The sequence below is a fragment of the Anoplolepis gracilipes genome, chromosome 6, assembly GCF_047496725.1.
Source record: "Anoplolepis gracilipes chromosome 6, ASM4749672v1, whole genome shotgun sequence".
NCBI classification, from domain to species: Eukaryota; Metazoa; Arthropoda; class Insecta; order Hymenoptera; family Formicidae; genus Anoplolepis; species Anoplolepis gracilipes.
In genome coordinates this window covers 2,882,539-2,898,935 of record NC_132975.1, presented here as the reverse complement: position 1 = coordinate 2,898,935, position 16,397 = coordinate 2,882,539, and the positions used below count along the sequence as shown (strand labels likewise).

Here is a 16,397-nt window from a genome sequence, read left to right as displayed (position 1 = left end):
CTTTCTGCTACGAAAGGCCAGAAAGGATTTTCAGGACGTATCTCGATAATTTGATATGCTTGAAGAGGAACAAGAACAGCGCGATTGCGCGATCCTTTTCTATCTTATATGTGTCCGCGCGAGCAATACAGTGGTGTTTGTATGTATACGTACACACACCTATACATGAAACCCAGATTTCATTTTTAAAGGCCGCAGCACACACTTTTCCACAACGCATAATGTATATACATAAGGAATTCAATTGGTTGAATTCCTTATGCATGTGTTTATAGACCAATCAGTTTCCTTATGTATGTGCATTATGTATTATGTAAAAATGTGTGCGGCTTTTAAGGCACTTTAGCATAACGCATAATGCATAAAGCATAAGGAAATAAACCAATCAGAATCCTTCATTTTTACCCCCACTTCTCATTCTGCGGATCTTGCATAGTGCACAAAACATAATGCATAAAGAGTCGAAAAATCCGTAACGACGAATTCTTTACGTTATGTAACCAGATCTCAAGAAACTACTTTCACCGATTTATCAGTTTCTAACCTTGCTATTTAATCTAAAAAAGAACAAATATTGGTCAGTATTAAAAATCTAAATTTTATTATATATATTTTTCATATTTATATAATTTTTATTTATATATAACATTTTACACATATTTATGTATATTATATTTATTTTAATATTTATTTTTTATACATTAATTATATATGAATATTTTATATAATTATAGGATATTGAAATGGATCACACTTCATATTTTTATGATTCTCAGTATTAATATGAAAATAAAGATTTCATTGAAATAAATAGTCAAGATTATGATAATTCACAAAATGAAAAGGAAAATTTGTATTTGGATCAAAATGAAACAGATGGAAATGCTTTACTCATTTCTTTAGTGCGTAACTATCCCTATTTATATAATAAAGAGTTAACTGATTTCAAAGATATTATTAAAAAGCAGAATGCCTGGATAGAAATAGGAAATACATTAAATATGACAGGTACGTAATAATAGACTACTAGTAGATGAATATTGAAAAAGTATTGTCATGAAATTACAAATATGTATCATTATTATACATACAATAGAGTATAACTAATTTAGTGTCATTTTTATTACTAGCGGATGAATGTCAAACTAGATGGACACGACTAAGAGAACGATATACAAGAGAAAAAAAGCAGAGACAGGAAGAAACAACTACTGGAAGTGGTGTTTTTAAAAGAAAGGCTTTTGAATTTTTTGAAAATATGCAATTTTTGGAACGATTTATTAAAAGAAGAAGGTAATAATAAGAAAATTCTTCAGAAATGATATTGAATAAATAATAAAATGTGTTTTTAGTTTAAGATATAAATATCTTATATTCCTTTTACAATAGCATTTTTTTTGTATAATTTAAGCGATTTTTTTATATTATTTTTTCTTTTCTTTAGAACAATATCCAATGTGCATAGGAAACGCGCACTTCCATCAACAAAATGTTTCAATCTTCAAAAGTGTGTAAAACATTAACTCTAATATTTATTTAAAATGAAAAATCTTCCTATATCAATAATAAAATCTCAATTTTTTATTATAGAAACTTTGGTTCGCGTAGCGGAGAAAACTCCTCTTCAGTAATCGGATCTACTTCGATTCCACAATCTTTAAGAGATAACAGCGAAGAAAGAGGTTCAAAAACAAATATATTAAAAAGAAGCTCAAATTATAGAAATTTTGGTTCGCGTGGCGGAGAAAACTCCTCTTCAGTAATCGGATCTACTTTGATTCCACAATCTTTAAGAGATAACAGCGAAGAAAGAGGTTCAGAAACAAGTATTAGGGGGACCGGAAAGTAATGTCGTTTTCTTACATTAAATTCAAACAAATAAATTTTTAACAAGTTTTTATTTTTAATCAATGATGTAATCACCCTCGTTATCAACAACCTTTTGCCATCTAGTGTGCAAATTTTCAATGCCGGATCGATAAAAATCAATTGGTTTTTGAGCAAAATATCTGAAGATGGCATTTTGGATATCATCCAAATTTTCAAATTTGTTGTCACTTAGAAGTTGTTGTAGCGATCGGAATAAATGGAAATCTGAAAGTGCGATGTGAGTATGGTGGGTAAGGTGGGTAAGGCAGTATCTCCCACCCCAATTCATTAATTTTTTCCAGGGTTCGTCTTGCGCAGTGCGGTCTTGCATTATCGTGTTGCAGAATAACGCCTTTTCTGTTGACAATCGCTGGACACTTTTCAATTAAAGATTGATTAAAGATTTACTCGATCCAATTGTTTACAGTGTTACGTCCTGTCGGCTCCACGTTTTTCCTCCAACGAAATGAACAATAATCGTCCGATCGGTCACAAAAAACGGTCGCGCAATAGAAAAGAACCGTTATTATCAAATAATGTTTAGACCTACTAAAAACGATATCTAAACAAATACCGGAAGGGATCAATAACGAAATCCTCTAAACAACGAAACAGACAAACACATCTGCATAATCTTAAGAAAGAAACAAATAATGCCGCTACGCACTGTCGGCTCCACGTTTTTCCTCCCACGAAAATGAAGCAATAATCGCCCGCCTAATCATAAAAAAAATCGCACGACGAAAAATATTTTAAAACATTGAAAACGATGTCAAAAGAAACGACCGTAAAGGACCGATAGTGAGATCCTCTAAATAAATAAATCGACAAACACAGCTGCATAATCTTAAGAAAGAAACAAATAACGCCGCTACGCATTGTCGGCTCCACGTCTTTACCTCTTATAAAGATAAAGCAATAATTGCCCGACCAGTCATAAGAGGGCCGCGGAACGAAAAAATATTTTAAACATTGAAATCGATGTTCAAAGAAATGACCGAAAAGGATCGATAGCAAGATCCTCTAAATAAATAAATGGATAAAAACAGCTGCATAATCCCAGGAGATAACCAAATGAAGAATCTCCAAATTTCCTAAAAGGCCGTACAGAGCCCACCAATCAGCAACAATAAAAAATAAGGAGGAGAAGGATCTCACCGAACGACAGCTTTTTACACGTTAAAATCTCAAAAATACTTCCGCCCAAATTGTTAACACACCCTCAAGATTTAATATAAAAAGGGAAGACTCGCGCATTACCGATACAAAAAAATTCAAATCAGTCGATAGTACAACGTTAGATTCATTCGGCACAGTTGCTCCCGCTCATTCCTATTTTCGGTCGTTCGCTTACAAGGAATTCGTTTCACATATCGGGAGTTCTGATTAAGTTTTGAAAATTACTAGAGTCAGTGCCCAACAACGACCACCTGCCGAGCAAGAGCCATAACTGGGCCACGACCTGACCAGCAGCTAAAAACACAACAAATCTGCCTAAGTAGTAAGTCCATTTTCCTTCTCTTTCACCGCCGTTCTTCCCCCTTTATTCAACCCTGTTCTTTATTTAAAGTGCCTAAAATCGCGCCGACCCGCCGATTCTCGCGTGCAAATCGAGACCATAGATCGGACGACCGTGGGCGAAACCAACAGTTTAAATTCTCTCCTTTCTTCACCGCAGTACCCGCGTTGTTCCACCCCGTTGAAGACGCTTTTCCCATCTACCCATAGTTACTCTGAAATAGATTTTCCTTCCCCATCATATTCCCCCGTACCCCTTTCACCTTCGGTCATCGATATATCCAATGACTCACCGCCGTCGTCTCCCCTAACATTTTCCGATTCCTCGTCCGTAATCCTCTCGGATAATTCGTCGAACCACACGATAGAATTACCCGACTCCTCTTTGGAGTACTCTCCAGCAGATCTGACACCTTCGCGCTCCCCTCTTTAGAATCGAAGCTTGCATTCATGTCCGATTCCGCTCTCCTCAACATTATAGATAGCGTCTTCGAAGACATCGACATCGCGCCGTAACATACATAACACTTTTCGCAAATCATTATTATTTTTTTCTTATTATAAACTATTGTAACAAATACCAACCAGGATAAAATCTTTAGAATCGCACTCGTTCCCCTTCTTTTCTGGTTGACGACCTCCGTACTTATGTAACACCCGCGACCCACACACACACACACTCATACAAATAATTTTAAGGCCGATATCAATAAGATTATATGTATAATGATAAGAATTAATTGAACAAATGTTAAATTAAATATTAAATGATCGGTAAATTTATTTAACTCCCTCACTCTCTCCACGCGAAAAATCACACTTGGTCCCGTCCCGCGTAAAAGAAATTCGATTCTCTTACCAAAAAAGGACCACCGAGAGAGCGTTCGCATAACGGAGTAATAACGACACCCGTCGTTTACCTGTTTGCTAACCTGCAGCTCGCTCGACCGAGTCACTCGTCGATAAGACTTTTGACATCGAAACAGTTCCTGTTACGCCCTTCCTCTGACCCATCCTTTCTACGGGCCTGGACGTAACAACAGTAAAGGTCTGCATTCACAGTTTGTCCAGGTTTCAGCACTTCAAAATGAACGATTCCGCAAATACTTCACCAAACACACAAAAGCGCCTTTTTGGGATGTAAACCTGGCTTAGCAGTACTTCGTGGCGATTCATTCGGAGAGAGCCACTGCCTTTTGCGTTTTGGATTATTATAGAGGACCCATTTTTCATCTCCAGTGATCAAGCGATCAAGAAACGCTTCTGTATTGTGCCGTTGAAGCAATAAGTTGCATGTGGTGGATCGGTTAACTTTGTTTTCTTCGGACAGATTATGGGACCCAAACACCTGCTCTGCTTACTTTACCAATCTGCTGCAAATGTTCTTGGATGGTCGACCAAGATTGGTTAAAAGTGTTTGACAGTTCCTCGATTGTCTGACACGGATTTGCTTCCACTTCCGCCCTTAACATGTCATTGTCTAAAGTTGTTAGTCTTCCTGATCGATACGAGTCGGAAAGATCAAAATTACCGGATCTGAACTTAGAAAACTACCTTTGGCATTTACGAACGTCTAATGCACTTGGATAAACATCGCAAATGTTTTTGGTAGCAACTGTTGCGTTACTACTCTTGTGAAACTCAAAAAGCATACAATGCCGGATATGTACCTCTTCTGGTATTTGGGTGGCCATTTCACCCCAAATTGCAAAAAAATTTTAAGATTTTATTATTTACAAGTAAACAAGTCACTATAACCTTAAAATGTCTTTGGCACGACTTTGAAGTACATAATGAGCTGACAAATGACAATCAAATAAAAAAAAAAAAGAAGCTCAAATTATAAAAATTTTGGTTTACATGGCGGAGACTCCTCTTCAGTAATCGGATCTACTTCGATGCGACAATCTTCAAGAGATAACAGCGAAGAAAGAGGTTCAGAAACAAGTATATTAAAAAGAAGCTTAGAAGAAGAAGATTCAGAAAAAAATATATTTCAAATAGACTTAATCAATGAAAAACAAATCAACATCTCCTACACCTATTTTGATTCAACAATCCTTGACAAACGATACAGATCTGAAGTAAGTATTTGTATACCCATACAACTTATTGTTAGTTTGCGATTTCTCTTTACTGCAATATTATTTTGTGCAAATTATGATATAATATGCACAATGAGCTTACGCGTGACACAACATACACAAGTTTATAATATGTTTAAAATGCTTTATATTTTTTTAGAGGCCCAATTTCAGATGTTTGCTTAAATAATACCTCTTCATCAGCACTAAGTGCTTCTGATTATTTGAAAAAGAAAATTTATACTGTGCAACAAAAAATAAAAGAAAAATCAGCAGACATCATAGAAAATGCCATTTGCAAAGTTTCATCTTTATTAGGAAACAGATATTCTCCAACAGCATCGTCATCATCAACATTAAAGTCAGAAACAACAGAAAATATGGCTTTTTGCCAATTAATATTATCTTTGCTTAATGCAATGTCTCCACAAAAAAATATAGAGAAAAAAAAGAAATGCTACGCATTATATACGATATTTAAAATAAATTTTTAGTAAAACTTTGATTATTCGTACGATCAGTCATTCAGATTCGCAGATTTTATTTTTTATTTTTACAGTTTTGTTTATCTTTTTTTTCTTTACCTTTTGTTATGAATATTAATAATGATTGTAATAAATAGTACACTGCCGGTGTATTGGCTTCTGCTTACAAAACGCGGAAACGTGATACTGATCACTGTGATACTATACTACATTATGATATTTAAAATACAGATATATTTTTTATTATAAAAAAAATAATACTCTTATAATATTATAAAAAAAGAACATACTTAAGTATTGTTAGTTATACATTTATAATGCACAACTGCTAATAATTTTCTTTTTCCAGGATATATTATGAAAGAAAATTAATAAATACATTATTTAATATTTAGAGTTTTAGCTTAAATGTTTATAAAAGATTGTTTTAAATGCCGTTCGAAGAGTTTAGTTTCATTGTCCATGAAGAATTTATAATTCTTGTTGCATAATTGTTGTTTTAATGAAGAGTTTAATTAAATACAAATAAAGTGTATCTGTGAATAAAGCTTTAATTTTACTATAAATTTTTGTTTCTTTTTTTATACAAGTAACCCATTAATATAGTGACTTATAATAAGGCTTATTTAATGTTAAATTTGTACATACAAATCTTTGATCATTCCTCATCAATCATGAATATCATTTTTATGTATGTTATTTAATTTTTGAATAAACATGAATCCATTAAAAATATAATACAATAATACATTTATTATTTCTCAAAAAAGGAAAAATATTTTAACATTCTTCTTTTAAATTCAACATGTACATACATATATGTATATATGTGTATATATAATATATATATATATATATATATATATATATATATATATATATATATACACGTAAGATGAAATTAAATTTGTTTCAATGCATACAGATAATAGTACATTAATATTAAGGGGATGCCGTACCGTCCTACCTTACCGATAAAACGCTAATATTTTTTAAATTCACCGATATCTTTGGTAATTAAAATGATTGATAAATCCTTTTCTACGATTGAAGTATTTTTAATAATAATGCGTGACAGCTATATTTCAAATAAAAAATCAAACATTTACAATTTTGTTATGACTTTCTTGCGTCAGGTCACAAGAATATTTATCTTATGTAAAAGTTCTGCAGCTTATTCATGCAGCAAATGTAGCTGGCCAGATAGGGATAACATAAGAGAGTATTAATGAGCTTTTAGAAATGAGTTCGGAAGTCTAATAAAAAAGATAAATGTAGTTGAAATTTTCGTGTATTATGTGTGCGTGAGATCAAGGCAAGAGAGAGACAGAGCGATAGATTAATTCGCTGAAATTACAACAGATGGAGTTCAGGGATGTCAGTCGCATCGCTGACAGCAGTAACAGCACGCAGCACGCGGCAACGTGGGAAAATATACACATACTAAACTATATGCACATGAACACGGGCACATAGCTTAGTGTGTGTATCCTCTCACACGCGGTGCACTGGTCGCGGAGTGATCTTGATCTGGCATCCCTGATGGAAGTGTTTACTTGACAACTTTTGACAAGGTTAGAATGACATAACAAACAATTTCCTTTATGAATCAAAAAGGAAAGTAATAGTGCAGACTCTGCCTAAAGGTTGAATTAATTATATATATGCATATGTATAGTGAATTATATTTTTGCATATGAATAGTGAATTAGAAAACTTACATGGTGCGAAAAGGATTACGAAGGCCTATATAAAATTGTTGACAGTTTTGTTGTGACATATACAAATAATTTTGTGTATGACTCAAGGAGGAAAATAATAGTGCAGACTCTGTCTGAAGATTGAACTGGAAAAAAGCGACCTTATAGTTTTACATATAAATAGTGAATTAGAAAATTTATATATAATGTGATATGAAAAGGATTTCAGAGATTTGTATAAGATTGTTGACATTTAGTTGCTACTTCATTTTAACATATTTTACAGATAATTTTGTAGTTTATGGCAAAACAAATTGATATACACACTGCATTCATACACAAAAATATAACATCGCTTTTTTCCAGTTCAATCTTCAGGCAGAGTCTGCGCTATTATTTTCCTCCTTGAGTCATACACAAAATTATTTGTATATGTCACAACAAAACTGTCAACAATTTTATACAGGTTTCTGTAATCCTTTTCGCACCATATTATATGTAAGTTTTCTAATTCACTATTCATATACAAAAATATAATTCACTAATATGCATATATATAATTAATTCATTCTTCAGGCAGAGTTTGCACTATTACTTTCCTCTTTGATTCATAAAGGAAATTGTTTGTTATGTCATTCTCATAAAATAGATGATGATTGTGTATGAATATGAATAGTGAATTAGAAGACTTATATATAACGTGGTGCGAAAAGGATTTTAGAGATCTGTATAAGATTGTTGACAATTTAGTTGCTGCTTCATTTTAACATAATTTACAGATAATTTTGTGATTTAAGGCAAAACAAATTGACATACACAATTTGCATTCATACGCGAAAATATAACATTGCTTTTTTCCAGTTCAATATTTAGACAGTCTGCACTATTAATTTCCTCCTTGAGTCATAAAAAATTGTTTGTCTGAAATATGTTACTTTCATAAAATGGATGCAGATGTGTATGTCAATTTGTCTTGCCTGTTACTACAAAATATATCAGTAAAATATGTTAAAATAAAGCAGCAACAAAACTGTCAACAATTTTATACAGACCTCCGTAATCCTTTTTGCACTATATTACATGTAACTTTACCTATCTAGAAAAAATAAAATCTGAAAATTAAAAAAATAGTTTATAAAAAATATTTCTTTTATATATAATACAATTATAGAGTACTAGTAATAATAATAATAGTAATAGTAATAGTAATAGTAGTAGTAGCAGTAGTAATAGTTTACCAGAGGCGATCTATTCGTGTGCTGGTTGTAAAAAAATCCAGAGGCAATCTATTCGTGCGCTGGTTGTAGAAACAAAATCCAGAGGCGATCTATTCGTGTGCTGGTTGTAAAAAAAATCTAGAGGCGATTTATTCGTGTGCTGATTGTAAAAAAATCCAGAGGCAATCTATTCATGTGCTGGTTGTAAAAAAATCTAGAGGCGATCTATTCGCGTGCTGGTTGTAAAAAAATCCAGAGGCGATCTATTTGTGTGCTGGTTGTAAAAAAATCCAGAGGCGATCTATTCGCGTGCTGGTTGCAAAAAAAATCCAGAGGCGATCTATTCATGTGTTGGTTGTAAAAAAATCCAGAGACTATCTATTCGTATGCTGGTTGTAAAAAAAAATCCAGAGGCGATCTATTCGTGTGCTGGTTGTAAAAAATACAGAGGCGATCTATTCGTGCGCTGGTTGTAAAAAAAATCCAGAGGCGATCTATTCGTGTGCTGATTGTAGAAACAAAATCCAGAGGCGATCTATTTGTGTGCTGGTTGTAAAAAAAATCCAGAGGCGATCTATTCGTGTGCTAGTTGTAAAAAAAATTCAGAGGCGATCTATTCGCGTGCTGGTTGTAAAAAAATCCAGAGACGATCTATTCGTGTGCTGGTTGTAAAAAAAATCCAGAGGCGATCTATTCATGTGCTGGTTGTAAAAAAAATCCAGAGGCGATCTATTCGTGTGCTGGTTGTAAAAAATACAGAGGCGCTCTATTCGTGTACTGGTTTTTGAAAACTATATACGATGAAAATGTCGATCTTTGTAAAGATAACAATGATTTCGTTATCGAAAATGGCCCTCTGGATATGAATCGTATCCAGGGAAGCATGCCTAAAGGCCGTTACATTGTCGATATTGTTACTCAGAGTATCAATAACAAATGGGAGCGTCCCGTTTGACCACGTCACGATTGACCACAGCCACTTATATCGACCGATGCCTAGGGTCATCAGCAACGATTAACCAATCAGAGAGCCTCATTTTAAACTGGCCAATTGGCGACGTGGTCAATAGACTCCCACTCATAACAAATCCATTAAAAAATCAGTGGTATCACTGTCTGAAATGATGAATTCGGAGGTTAATATCAGAGTAACGGGAAAATCAACCAAATAAAGAGGAAAATATCGATCTTTGCGAAGATAATAATGATTTTGTTATCGAAAATAGTCCTCTAAATACAAATCGTATTCAGAAAAATATGCCTGAAAGTTGTCGCATTGTTGATATTTCTTTTATGTGTACTAATAAAATTCACAAGACCTTTGATAATCACGCGCAAGGAATAGAGTGCTAATTTAAAAAGATTGGAAACTCATAAATTTTCGTCGCATTGGGTTAATGACACAATTGTTCTTCAAGTGCCAAATGTGCCATTATGAAGTTAACATCCCAACCTAATATCTGGTCAGAACCCCAAAAACCGAAAATTGGACATACAGCTGCTGTAGCAGGAATTATCATAACGGTTTTGAATTGGTTTTGGAATTGGTTTTGCCCAGTTTGAAGAACTATGTACAGCCATAAATGTTCGTTGTATGTCCGACAAAACTTATATTAAATATAGGGAAAGGTTAGTTGATACTTTTCAAGAAACAGCCATGGAAAATATAAAAATGGCTGGCAAAATTGAAAAGCAACTAGCTCTAGAAAAAATGAAATTATAAACGGTATTCCGTATATAACAATCGTAGCGGATGGTAGTTTAGCAAGATGATGATTGTATCATAATTAGTTATTCAACTAACAATTGTGATATAACTAGAGATGATATAGCAAGATATGAAAAAATTTTAAATGCGTATGCTTCTCTTCCTGTTATTATGAATAACATTTGCCTATCGATAGCAAAATAAACGATGAATCATTAGATCGTTTTTTGCGTATCGTAAGAAAAACTTCAGATTATGAAACGCAAAGTGTGCAATATCTGGAGTTCCCTCATATGATTACAACCAGCCAAAGTAAGAAAAGCTTACAAATCATTGGAAAGAATTGTAGTGATCACTGGCGATGTATTTTCTTTGATGGCACCAAACTTCGCGTATATGATAGCCTACCTGGCTGTACATATGATAAGTTGGTACCTAAGGAAAAAGACTATATTCGTCTACGTTATCCTACAATAAATAAAAATATTTTTTTTGAAAAAATTAAAAAACAACCTGATGACATTAGTTGTGGCATTTATGCTGCAGTTTTCACCACAACTATAGCCTGAGGAGGCAATCCTTGTGAGGAAAATTATTCGAACAATGTTAAATGTCATACGAGAGCATCTTTTTAAAATTATAGAAGGCAACAAATTATTGCCTTTTCCTAGATAATATACCATTATCTTGATAATAGAAAAAAAAAGATGTCTCAATACTGTTCGTAAATTGAAATCGGAGAGACGTAAAAAATAAATAAAATATTTTGGTTGCGTTCTCACGGAAATGGGCGATGGAGGGGCCCATTCTACATTTTTAATATTCAAAATATTTCATATTTTTACTGCTCTATCATCTCGTACACGTTAATCTAAACGTATGTATCTCAGAGTATAGATAACAGTAAAATAGAAGTATATCTGCCTTTATAGCATTTATTTGTCTTTATTTGATATACAATTCCATAAAAGTGCTTACAATAGTTACCCAGATAGTAATGCGTGATGATCAGATTTCATCACGTCATGATCTTATGATATTGATCGAAATATGATGTATATATTGTAATCATATCATGATGATATATATCATGAACACAAGTTACGCACACATGAGTACACAATAGTAGTACGAACATTATTTATGTATTCATTATGTCATTCTTTTATGAACTTTTAGATATCATAACATGCCTGCATTCTGAGCAGCATATGAGCCCGCATCTGTGTCTATGTTTGTCAAAATATGAACTCAGAATGCATATATTTTGCTATCTGGGTATATTGTAAGCAATGCAAAGCATATATATGCTTTTCAAAGAAGATTAAAATTCGACTATATGTGTATGAATAGAGGGTGTGCCAAAAGTGTGGATACACCCAAATACCTAATAACCGATACGTTTTAGAAAAAACGTTTCAGACAAAAGTTATTGGGGTCAGAGGGGGACATTCGACGGTACAATTGGTTTGACTTTGTATAGTCATTTGAAGGTCATATGAAGGTCACGTCGATTTTTTTAAATGGAACACCCTATATATTATTGCATATTCTTATAGCTTATCTTGAGAGCTTTTTAAAACACTATGATAAAGTATTTTTTCATTAAAAACTTTTTGAGTTATAAAATTTGAAAGTTACAAAATTTTGACACAAGGTATAAAATATCTCGCAAAATAATTATTTTTCGCTTATCATACCTTAATACTTTTTCGCATAGAATAACAAGATAAATCGATTGGTGTAAAGAAAACACAGTTATCTTTTCAAAAACATTAGCAACTGCATGTTGCAAATTACATATTTTGTTTATAAACAACTATCTGTTTTCTTTACATTAATCGATTAATTTTATTATTCTGTGCAAAAAAAAGTATAATAATCGAAAAATGAATATTTTACGATATTTTGTACCTTATGTCAATAGTTTGTAATTTTCAAACTTTATAACTCGAAAAGTTTATAATAAAATACTTTATCATAGTGTTTTGGAAAACTCTCGAGCTAAGCTACAAGAATATACAACGAAAAATAGAGTGTTCCATGTAAAAAATTGAAAGTGACCTTTACGTGACCTTCAAACGACTATTCAAGGTCAAACCAATGACATTATCTTACGGCCCCCTCGTAACCATACAATTTTTGTCTAAAATATTTTTTGTTATAATGTGTATTTTCAGAGATAATAGCTTGTAACAGGTTATCTGGCCTACCCTGTTTATACATATACATATAGTCTGGATTAGCGGTTACATAATAATCACATTTTGATTGTCTGAACTGATAGGTAACTAAAAGATTAATAATTTTTTAAGAAATTCACTGAAAACTAACAAGAATTATATATACGTAATTTTTGTTAAATAAATGTTCTTGTACTAATTATAAATTAACAACATTGTAGATCACTTGATAATAAGACAAATCAATTTGGTGTAAAGAAAACACATAATTATGCTAAAGTAAAAATGTGTAACTGTTGGTTGCAAATTCAGATTTTTATTTTAACATAATTATGTGTTTTCTTTACACCAATTGATACGTCTCATTATTCTGTGCATAAAAGTATTAGAGTAAGATAATCAAAAAATGAATATTTTACGAGATATCTTGTATTTTATGTCAAAATACTGCAACTTTGAAGCCTTATAACTCAAAAAATACGTAATGAAAAATACTTTGTCATAAGTGTTTTGGAAAGCTCTCGAGATGAGCTACAAAAATATGTAAAAATATATAAGGTGTTCCTTTTAAAAACTTGAAGTGACCTTCACGTGACCTTCAAATGACTTTTCAAGGTCAAACCAATGGTACCATCTTATGGCCCCCTCAAAACCATACAACTTTTTTCTGAAACATTTTTCTCTCCCGGGTTTGGTTTTCGAGATATTCGACTGGATGGATTAAAATGGTCCACCCTGTATATATATTTATTTATTTATTATATATATATATATATATATAAGCTAACATTTATACTTGGTATTTTTTGTTACTCTTTATCATGAATGATAAAAAATTTTCTGTCGACTGGCTCTCATGCAAAACATAAATTGATTTCTTTATTTCCACACTGTCTTATTTCTCTTTCATATGGTACATCTCACAGTTGCACGAAATATTCTATATAATGCAAAATATAAATGAGTTTTGATTATAACAAATGTTCAAAACCTGTTTCTATATTTTTAATAATTGAAAATAACAAGAATTATATATCTATTCAAACAATCTATTTCATAAACATTACGTATATATAATTCTTGCTAGTTTTCAGTGAATTTTTAAAATTATTATTAATTTTTTAGTTATCTATGAGTTCAGACAGTCAAAATGTACAAATGATATACAAATGTTCACACGATGGCTGCATAGTGCATGCACGTGTGCACGTCCTATATTGTGATGTCCACAGCTAACTCTGCACCAGACGAGCACAATGCCTAAAGAAACACATAGGGACTGCATATTTATTGCATTGTGTACTGGCATATTAGCACGTTTGGTTATCTAGAATAGTCTATCCGCTGAAATTTGTTAGCTGGCAAATGACAGCACAGTGATCGCACTGTGCCAGCAAAAATAGCACGGCGAATAGCACCTAACCATGCGCTCTCTGTGACAGCACAAGGTTGCTATCAGCTGTTACACGTGTTGTCACTTATATAGGTTATCAAAATAATAATATATATGTTGGTAACGACGGAACTAAAATTATCGATATTATCGATCGGTATTATCGACAATTTTAGTTCCACTAAGAAAAGGGCGCAAATCCGTTGGAGTTCGTCTGTTACTCCGAGATCCCCTTAAGAAATGTTTTTTATAATATAATGATGTATATATGTACATGTGTGTGGGTGCGTGGGTGCGTGTGTGGGTGCGTGGGTGCGTGGGGGTGCGTGCGTGCGTGCGTGCGTGCGTGCGTGCGTGCGTGCGTGCGTGCGTGCGTGCGTGCGTGCGTGCGTGCGTGCGTGCGTGCGTGCGTGCGTGCGTGCGTGCGTGCGTGCGTGCGTGCGTGCGTGCGTGCGTGCGTGCGTGCGTGCGTGCGTGCGTGCGTGCGTGCGTGCGTGCGTGCGTGCGTGCGTGCGTGCGTGCGTGCGTGCGTGCGTGCGTGCGTGCGTGCGTGTGTGTGTGTGTGTCGTTAGTTATATATATACATATTATACATATATATATTCAGTTTTCATTGAAATTACCATGGATTATCGTGATGTATCTCTCTCCTAACGTATTCATGTTGCCATGTAAATTTCACCAAGTAGCTGGAACTGACACCACTGCGCAAAGCCACCACCACCGCTATCCTCCGGGCGCTCACACAGCAGTTGATCTACCGCTGTCCGACCATCGTGATATCGGATAACGGAACCCAGTTCACATCTCGCCAATTCGAAAAATTCCTGGCCGACCACGGGATTACTCACCAGACGTCACCTGCGTACGTACCGCAGTGTAACCTCGTTGAACGAGCCAACCAAACCATTAAAACCATGGTCGCCCAGTACGTCGACAAACGTCAGCAACGGTGGGACGAGCTCCTTCCCCAGTTGCAGTACGCGTTTAACACCGCAAGACAAGAGGCTACTGGATACACTCCCGCCTATCTACTTCACGGACGGGAACTAGCCCGACCGCATCCGGCGGATCGGCGAGCGACTCGAACCACAAACACACCGGAGGCCACGCACCGCCTCCTGAAAGAGACCTTTGACGTCGTCCGGATCCACCTGGCAAGGGCTTTCCAACAGCAACAAAGTCATTACGACTTGCGACGCCGGGCCTGGAAACCTAACATCGGAGAATCAGTATGGAAACGGGATCGACCACTCTCCGATAAAGCCCGCGGGTTCAACGCCAAGTTGGCACCCCGATATATCGGGCCAATGACCGTCCGCCGCCTCACCTCACCCGTCATCGTTGACCTACAAGATGCACACGGCCGTTGGCACCGACACGTGCATATCAGGGATTTGAAATTGTCTGCGCCAGCCGCGGAGTCTGCGCCAGCCGCGGCGAACGCGCCACCCGCCCGCTAATTCGCCGGCACGCCGCACGGAGCGCAAGCCAGGCGCGTACCACCGCTAATGAACTGCGAGTGGAAGGATAAAAGGCCAGACATTGAACCCGGCTTATTATTCGACGCCACGATGACTCAAGAAGAAGACATCACGACGCTCTTCGGAGCACTGAGCTCCGACTCTGAGGAAGAAAATCCGCCCGTTTCCGGGCGACCCACGAGCCAAGCGCCCACGACCACCAGTCCGATGCCTCGCGTTGGAACCTGGATCCAGCGATCCGACCGTCAGCGGGCCTAAAGAAGGGCGATATTTTTGGAGGCGCCTCCACCCGTGCGCCGACGCTCAATCCCCCTCCTGAGGAGCGAACGCGTGGCGACATCGGGGCCATCCGCACGCCAACGGGCCCGCTCAACGCCCGCATCGGGGCAGTCACCAGCTCCGCTCCGAACGCCTCCGTCGGCCCGCACGCCACTGGCTCGACTGGTACCAGCGCAACCACCAGCGCTACCACCGCGAGTCCAGATGCGGCCGATCCGCTCACCAACACCGCCGGCACCACCACTAGTAGCCCGGACACCACCAACCCGGCCACCGACAACTCCACCGGCGCAACTACAACGGCCACCACCGCCTGTTCCGATCCGCCTACCGCTGCCACCCGTGCCCGTAGCCCTGGGAGATCGTCCAGGTGCCGTACCACGCGGCACACATATCCCACCGATACAAAATCCGGACATCCAACGGAAGGTGGCTCATCCGAATTACCAAAGATGGCCAGCCACGAAGGGCACACCG

At 36.0% G+C, this 16,397-nt stretch overlaps 2 pseudogenes; one reads left to right on the top strand and one right to left on the bottom strand.

Moving 5' to 3' along the window:
- Nucleotides 1-743: 743 nt before the first annotated feature.
- On the top strand, nt 744-1,849 carry LOC140667200 (uncharacterized; annotated as a pseudogene).
- Nucleotides 1,850-4,629: 2,780 nt separating this feature from the next.
- Nucleotides 4,630-15,076, bottom strand: LOC140667199 (uncharacterized; annotated as a pseudogene).
- Nucleotides 15,077-16,397: the final 1,321 nt, after the last annotated feature.